The sequence below is a fragment of the Kryptolebias marmoratus genome, linkage group LG4, assembly GCF_001649575.2.
Source record: "Kryptolebias marmoratus isolate JLee-2015 linkage group LG4, ASM164957v2, whole genome shotgun sequence".
NCBI lineage: Eukaryota > Metazoa > Chordata > Actinopteri > Cyprinodontiformes > Rivulidae > Kryptolebias > Kryptolebias marmoratus.
In genome coordinates, this window is record NC_051433.1 from 796,586 (window position 1) to 802,029 (window position 5,444).

The 5,444-nt window shown below is 45.6% G+C and overlaps 1 long non-coding RNA gene across 1 annotated transcript; it reads right to left on the reverse strand.

Annotated features, from left to right (window-relative positions):
- Positions 1-670: 670 nt before the first annotated feature.
- On the reverse strand, positions 671-3,840 carry LOC119616985. The gene is made up of 3 exons (XR_005233109.1): positions 1,677-3,840; positions 1,348-1,586; positions 671-1,029 (listed from the first exon to the last, which is right to left on the reverse strand). It is a non-coding gene; the product is annotated as an uncharacterized LOC119616985 (long non-coding RNA).
- Positions 3,841-5,444: the final 1,604 nt, after the last annotated feature.

The window sequence follows — 5,444 nt, forward strand, 5'->3', positions numbered from 1 at the left end:
CGGGTTTAGAGCTCCAACAGGACCAGGGTTAGAGCTCCAAACAGGACCAGGTTTAGAGCTGAAAATGATTTATGTTAAAAACCAACATTAAAAAGAGTGTAGGAGAAATATTTAATACAAGAAAATGTTCGAACACTTCGATCGGCTGCAGGTCGTCTGTTCTGGAGCTCACCCCTCGTATTTGACCTTTGACCTGTCGGCGCTGGGGGGGTTAACGGATGACACGGTGATTTGAGGCTGTCACTTTTAAATGCTTCCACATGAGTTTGGATGTGTGGGAAAGCTGCTCTCTCAGCTGGATGTTATCGAACTAAATGAGTCGGTTTAGTGAGGACACTTCATCCAGTCAGTAAAATATAAAGATAAATGCTGTGTGTGGGGTGTGTGGAGGGGGGGGACTCCTGAAGCAGCAACAACCCTGAATTTATCTGTGGAGTGATGGAAACCAAACAGGTTCTGTTTCCAGTTCAGGAGCCGACTCCTGACTCTCTGGAAGCTGGTTTAGTTTTTGACAGTAAAGTTTGTTGTTAGTCAGACAGAAAACAGCTCCATGTTTGACCTCATGACCTTTTATCTGACTTTAAGTTTCTCAAGTGGACCCAAAACGAGCCCAGAACCTGAGTTTAAGATGTGAACAGAACTCAGACTTTAATAACAGACAGAGAAATATAAACATGTACTTCAAATCAAACTGTCCTTCTTTAAAATGTCTCAGCTGGAAATCTGAGTCAGTTTCCAACCGACGCTTGTTGCTCCGAGGGAAAGAATTCAGTTTACTTCAAACTGGATGTGAGTTTATTACACCTGAAACATGCAGGATGGTAGTCCTTCAGGACCGGGACCAGGACCGGGACCAGGACTGGGATCAGGACCAGGACCAGGACTGTGACCAGGACTGGGACACCACTGGTTTAGGAAGTCAGGGATTTTTCCAAACTGGACTCTTTTGGCTCCTGATTTCCATTTTCAGCAGCTAAAGTGACCCAGAAACCAGAAACACGTCATCTTCACCCCACGGATCCCACATGTCTGCACATAAACACAGAGAGGAGGAAGGAAGGGAAATAAAAGAGTCACATCACTCTTCTCTTCATGCCCCCCGCCTGAGGAGGAACCCTTCAACACTGAACCCAAACGTCTGTAAAAGGAGCTGCAGATTTACTGGACCCTCAAACACAGATGGAGCTCGTTTACATTTAGGAGCCAGCAGAAAAAACGCTAAATGACTCAAACCTCCTACAGCCTGTCAAACACAGCTCAGAACCTCAGAGCCTCAGAGCCTCAGAGCCTCAGAACCTCAGAACCTCAGAACCTGTGAAAAAGCCTGAAACAGAACAGGAAGTTCACCTGAGTCTGTTGTCTGCAGCTGCTGCCATCTTTAAATCAGATCTTCAGTTGGAGCAGCTCTTCATGCTCGTCTTCCCTCTGCAGCAGAGAGTCACTCACTTCCTGTTATTCAGTGGGGCTGGGGGTCAAAGGTGAGAGGTGGAAGACGGGGGCAGTGTTGACAGGGAGGGTGGTGGGGGGTCAGTCTCCTCAGACCGGGTCAATGATGGGAGGAATCATGGAGGAATGAGAGGAATTTCCTGAGGGGAGTTACAGTTTCTGTATCTGATCTGAGTAACAGTAAACAGGTCTTAGACAGAGGTCAAAGGTCAAGGAATAAGGGCTTATACCTGGAGGCTGACAGTCAGGAGACAGGTACTGTCTGTAAGTCTTCATCCCGTTCTGAAACCAGACCTGGAAACGTCGGGAACACTTCGCTGAAAGTCGTGTTTGTCTCTCAGAGGACGAAGATCCCGTCCAGCAGCGTCCTCACGCCGTCAGGATCACCCAGGAAGACGTTCAGTTTGTTTGTTGTCAGCTGTAAACAGTCTGAGAGATTTGATCTTTTCAAATCAAACCCTGTTTGGATTGAACTGCTCTGATGTCACTTCCTGTTTGGAAGAGATGAAGAGCGCCGCTGGCTGAGGAAGACTCCCGCTGGGAGCACCTCCTCACCTGAGGAGACGAGTGGAGACACGGAGGAGAAAAGGGAGGACGGCTGGACCAAAGGTTTACTGCTTTAGTTAGTTAGCTTATAGATACCCGTTTACTACTAACAGCTAGTGTTTAGCCACTTTTAGCTTACAGCTGATATCAGCTGTCATTCATCCCAGAGACTTTAATCCTCGATGGATTAATCTGATTTTAATCACTGCCTGAAAGGTGATCACGTGTTACATCCGTCAGAACAAATAATCACTGGACGTTCATCTACAACTGATTAATCCAAGTCAAGATGGCCGCCTCAGCCAGCACAGGAACAGCTGTAGGTCTGGTGTGGTTGTAGCTGAGAGTCGTCCCTGACATGTTCCCTGAGTGCTAACTGAACATTTAAAAGCTGAAAATCAAAGCAGCCGTCTGTTGTCTGTAACTTTAAACACAGCAGATAACACTGAGATTTGTATTAATCTTATAAATATGTGTTTTTATATTTTCTTCTTATTTTATTTCTAATGAAGGTTTGTTCTGATTATCAGTATTGTTATTATTATGGTCTGTATCAGCCAGAAATCCTGAAACACATCAAGAATTTGTTCCTCTGACTGCAGATAAATCAAATAAGTCCTCCTGGATTCATCCAGGTGTGACGAGATTAATTCATGATCTGCTCCTGATGAAGTCAGGTGTCTTTAAAGAAACAACAAGCTGCTTTTATTTCTGCTGTGTGTGTGTGTGTGTGTGTGTGTGTGAGCAGAAACACACACACACACACACACAGCAGCTGCCGGCCTCCCTGACGACCAGCAGTCAAACAAGAACAAACTCTTTTGAAAAGCGTGGTCAGGAACCAGGAACCAGCAGAGAGATGATTAAATTCTCCATGCAACGAGTTCAAAAGCAATAAAAAATGAAATGAAAACAGAGGCGGCGTGCAGCACAAAGAGCTCATTGTTGCCGGGCGAAGGAATGCCTGAGTGTGTGTGTGTGTGTGTGTGTGTGTGTGGGCAGAGGCCATGAGGAATGTGAGTTTGCATGAAGACAAAAGCCGACCTGTGGCAGCGAGGAAGAGGCACACAGAGGGAAGCAGACGAAGAGCCACAGAAAACCTCCAGATTTGAACCTTTTTTACTTTTAGAAACCGAGACAAAGAGTTTCTAATCACCGTCACACACCAAGCCGTGTGTGTGAACACACACACCTACGTGCTCATTTCCTGTATTCCCTCGTCACCTGACCTCTGACCTCTGAGAGGGCGTTGACAGATTTATGAGCCTCAGCTTCCTCTGATTCTGTCTGAAAGAGCAGAAACATTCAGAGACAACAGCAACAAATAAACCACCTCCCAGCCTCTCTGGGTGGAGTTTACATGCTCTCCCCCGAGTGTGTGTGTGTGTGTGTGTGTGTGTGTGGGGGGGGGGTAATCATTAAATTCTGCACTTGTTCTGTTGAAGTGAGGAAAGATCTCCTTTAATGTTTTTATTCTCTTTGAGTTCAGCCGTCTGTCGTGTTTCAGGTTCCAGACTTCAGCAGGTGGAGAGCTGCAGAGTTTAACATTCCCTCCACTGTCCCGCAGGACGCTGAGGACGCTGAGGACTCACCTGTGTCTCCGTGTCTTGGACAGCCCGCAGCAGTGGAGCTTTAACTTCAGCCTGTCTGTAGAATCGTTCCTTCGTGGAAAAAGATTGTCTCAAATTAAACAACCTGACAGCTGAGCTGAACACAGATCCACATTAAATCATTAATCTGTTGGACGTGAAAGCTGCGTCTCGTTGTTGTTGTTGTTGTTGTTGTTGTTGTTGTCGTTGTTGTTGTCGTTGATGACGTTCCCGCAGGACGAGCTGCTGCCTGTCGACCGCAGGAGAAACCCGTTCTGGGAGCGGTCCAGCATCACACCCAGTTTCACCTCCATGTTTGTTCAGGTGGAGCTCCACCTGGGAGCGCACTGAGCACAACTCTGGACCTAAACCGGGCCCAGCTCCCGACCCAGCAGAACCTGGTTCCTGCTCCTGACCCAACAGAACCTCCTCCAGCAGCAGAACTCTCAGTGGGTTCCTGGTTGTGGAGGAGTTGTGGCCCACTCTTCTTTCCAGCGTTGCTTCAGCTCAGCTCTCTGAGGTTCTGGTTCTGGACCATTCTGCTGTGTTTGGGATCATTGTCCTGTTTGGTCCAAGCTTCAGCTGTCGGACAGATGACCTTTGACCCTTCCCAGATTCTCTGAGGTCATTGCTAATGTCTTTCCATCTTGGCGTTGTGTTAACTCACACCTGGAGCTCCGGAGCAGCAGAACCTCAGCAGAACCTGGTTGAACGTTCAGTTTCTGTTTAAGGAGTACCGACTCGGTGGAACCTGTTGATGCTGACTTCAGGTCAGATTAGAATCATTTTAGAACCTGGTTATTTAAATCCTCTTTAGAACCCGTTCTGTTTAGTTTTTATTAACTCTCATTTAAAAGGTCCTGATTTATTTACTGCAACTAGAATAAAGACAGAACTTTAATATTTCATTAGATCAGACAAATCAAACCACAAAACAAACTGGTTTAAATGTTATTGTGCATAAAAATAGCTTTATTTCCAATAATAAATCAGAACCTGCAAGCAGAAACCAATGATTCATCGGCTTCTCCAACCATTGATTCACATGTGGTGTTTGACATTAAGCAGCAGAACATCGTCCTCCGTGTTCCAGACCAGACCTGGAGCCGACCTTCAGCTCATCTTCAGCTAACCTTCGGCTAATCTTCAGCTCATCCAACAATCTCAGCAGAACAAGGCCGAGGGCGGCGCTGCCTTATCTTTTTAGCTTTCTAGGAAACTAAAATCAGAAAGTTCCTCTAACTGTGAGAACTGCATTTTATCAGCTCCAGGTCTGGTGTGAACGCGGCTCATCGCACATCTCCTGAACACCAACCATAAAATCAATCCTTCTACAAATAAAAACAGAGAAATGAACATAAATACAAAAGCAAAAAGTCTAAAAGATAATAGAAACTCTTACAAAATAAAAAGTTTCAAAACTAGGACTCTTATAATCTCAAAACTAGAGTATATAAAACTTTGAAAATCACATATACAACAGCTTAAAACGGGCCAAACACCCCGACCTGAAAGAAGGCAATAAAATAATAATTTGACAGTTAAATTAATACAAAAAGTTGATCTAGCTGAGGAGAGATAAAAAACACTGGAGAAGGAGGAGAGGAGGCAAGTTAGTATCAAAACTTTACAGTCCGCCACACCAACGTTGCTGCGCAGGAATCGATTTGGCTTTTAAATATTTGGTAAATATTTCCGGAGTACCAACGTTCAGAGAGTTTGACTTTTAGTTTGCTGAAGAATATTTACATGACAGAAATGTGAGCGGCTTCGGAGCGGCTCGTTGACCCTCTGACTGATCGGAGGAAACAGTCGTGTAGCTTATTGAGAACAGCACCCCCCCCCCTCCTCCAGGCCCCTCCC